At 35.8% G+C, this 2500-nt stretch overlaps 3 non-coding genes across 3 annotated transcripts; all 3 read left to right on the forward strand.

Moving 5' to 3' along the window:
- Positions 1 to 216: 216 nt before the first annotated feature.
- Positions 217 to 288, forward strand: TRNAC-GCA (transfer RNA cysteine (anticodon GCA)). Its single transcript has one exon. It is a non-coding gene; the product is annotated as a tRNA-Cys (tRNA).
- A 550-nt stretch (positions 289 to 838) lies between these two features.
- Positions 839 to 910, forward strand: TRNAC-GCA (transfer RNA cysteine (anticodon GCA)). Its single transcript has one exon. It is a non-coding gene; the product is annotated as a tRNA-Cys (tRNA).
- Positions 911 to 2351: 1441 nt separating this feature from the next.
- On the forward strand, positions 2352 to 2423 carry TRNAC-GCA (transfer RNA cysteine (anticodon GCA)). Its single transcript has one exon. It is a non-coding gene; the product is annotated as a tRNA-Cys (tRNA).
- The last annotated feature ends 77 nt before the right edge of the window (positions 2424 to 2500 follow it).

The following is a 2500-nucleotide window of genomic DNA, read 5'->3' on the forward strand; positions in this document are numbered from 1 at the left end:
TTAGGAGATGTGAATGAAGATAAGTGTGAAATCCCCTTGTAATGGTAGGTCAGTAGTAGAATACATGTAGAACATAAACTGCACATGCAATTATGGTTCAATGGAGAAAAGAAAATATTCCAGCTAATACAATAGAGAGATGTTAGTGTACAAACACAGCTGATTCACCCGTAAGAATAAAAATGTGCACTAGTAAGTCAGCAGTAAATGCCTTCTGGGGGTATAGCTCAGTGGTAGAGCATTCGACTGCAGATCGAGAGGTCCCTGGTTCAAATCCGGGTGCCCCCTGTCTCCCCTTTTAGTTGTATAAGGATATTCAATTATGTGTTACAATTTCAGCTATATAGGCAACTCAAGGAAAAGTACAAAATACAAATACTTATACGTTGTAATGTTCATTCCTGATAGTACAGTGTCTATGGCAGGTTTAAATGCTTAATAAGTTTATTTCTTAACTTCATGCCAAGAAGTGAGATTTGCAGGTGTACTTCCAATAAGAATCATTTTGAGGCTGAATTTATATGTCAGGTACAATATCTCTCTCAGAAGCAAATTACTTTTAAAGGACTGGACTTGTGAGTATTTTGCTACCATAATGAAACAGAGAGGTGAAAAGTAATATTTAGGAGATGTGAATGAAGATAAGTGTGAAATCCCCTTGTAATGGTAGGTCAGTAGTAGAATACATGTAGAACATAAACTGCACATGCAATTATGGTTCAATGGAGAAAAGAAAATATTCCAGCTAATACAATAGAGAGATGTTAGTGTACAAACACAGCTGATTCACCCGTAAGAATAAAAATGTGCACTAGTAAGTCAGCAGTAAATGCCTTCTGGGGGTATAGCTCAGTGGTAGAGCATTCGACTGCAGATCGAGAGGTCCCTGATTCAAATCCAGGTGCCCCCTGTCTCCCCTTTTAGTTGTATAAGGATATTCAATTATGTGTTACAATTTCAGCTATATAGGCAACTCAAGGAAAAGTACAAAATACAAGTACTTATACGTTGTAATGTTCATTCCTGATAGTACAGTGTCTATGGCAGGTTTAAATGCTTAATAAGTTTATTTCTTAACTTCATGCCAAGAAGTGAGATTTGCAGGTGTACCTCCAATAAGAATCAGTGGCTCTTTTCATGAAGTTGTGATCAGTCGTAACATTATTCTTGGTTGTTTAATATAGTAAAATAGGAAAAGAGAAGGGAAGTTACCCATAATTATTATTGTTATTATTACTTTTAAGTATAAATATTATAGATTTTGAGGCTGAATTTATATGTCAGGTACAATGTCTCACTCAGAAGCAAATTACTTTTAAAGGACTGGACTTGTGAGTATTTTGCTACCATAATGAAACAGAGAGGTGAAAAGTAATATTTAGGAGATGTGAATGAAGATAAGTGTGAAATCCCCTTGTAATGGTAGGTCAGTAGTAGAATACATGTAGAACATATACTGCACATGGAATTATGGTTCAATGGACAAAAGAAAATATTCCAGCTAATACAATAGAGAGATGTTAGTGTATAAACACAGCTGATTCACCCGTAAGAATAAAAATGTGTACTAGTAAGTCAACAGTAAATGCCTTCTGGGGGTATAGCTCAGTGGTAGAGCATTCGACTGCAGATCAAGAGGTCCCTGGTTCCAATCCGGGTGCCCCCTGTCTCCCCTTTTAGTTGTATAAGGATATTCAATTATGTGTTACAATTTCAGCTATATAGGCAACTCAAGGAAAAGTACAAAATACAAGTACTTATACGTTGTAATGTTCATTCCTGATAGTACAGTGTCTATGGCAGGTTTAAATGCTTAATAAGTTTATTTCTTAACTTCATGCCAAGAAGTGAGATTTGCAGGTGTACCTCCAATAAGAATCAGTGGCTCTTTTCATGAAGTTGTGATTAGTCGTAACATTATTCTTGGTTGATTAATATAGTAAAATAGGAAAAGAGAAGGGAAGTTACCCATAATTATTATTGTTATTATTAACTTTTAAGTATAAATATTATAGATTTTGAGGCTGAATTTATATGTCAGGTACAATATCTCTCTCAGAAGCAAATTACTTTTAAAGGACTGGACTTGTGAGTATTTTGCTACCATAATGAAACAGAGAGGTGAAAAGTAATATTTAGGAGATGTGAATGAAGATAAGTGTGAAATCCCCTTGTAATGGTAGGTCAGTAGTAGAATACATGTAGAACATGTACTGCACATGCAGTTATGGTTCAATGGACAAAAGAAAATATTCCAGCTAATACAATAGAGAGATGTTAGTGTACAAACACAGCTGATTCACCCGTAAGAATAAAAATGTGCACTAGTAAGTCAGCAGTAAATGCCTTCTGGGGGTATAGCTCAGTGGTAGAGCATTCGACTGCAGATCGAGAGGTCCCTGGTTCAAATCTGGGTGCCCCCTGTCTCCCCTTTTAGTTGTATAAGGATATTCAATTATGTGTTACAATTTCAGCTATATAGGCCACTCAAGGAAAAGTA

The sequence above is a fragment of the Mixophyes fleayi genome, chromosome 1 (genome assembly GCF_038048845.1).
Source record: "Mixophyes fleayi isolate aMixFle1 chromosome 1, aMixFle1.hap1, whole genome shotgun sequence".
NCBI lineage: Eukaryota > Metazoa > Chordata > Amphibia > Anura > Limnodynastidae > Mixophyes > Mixophyes fleayi.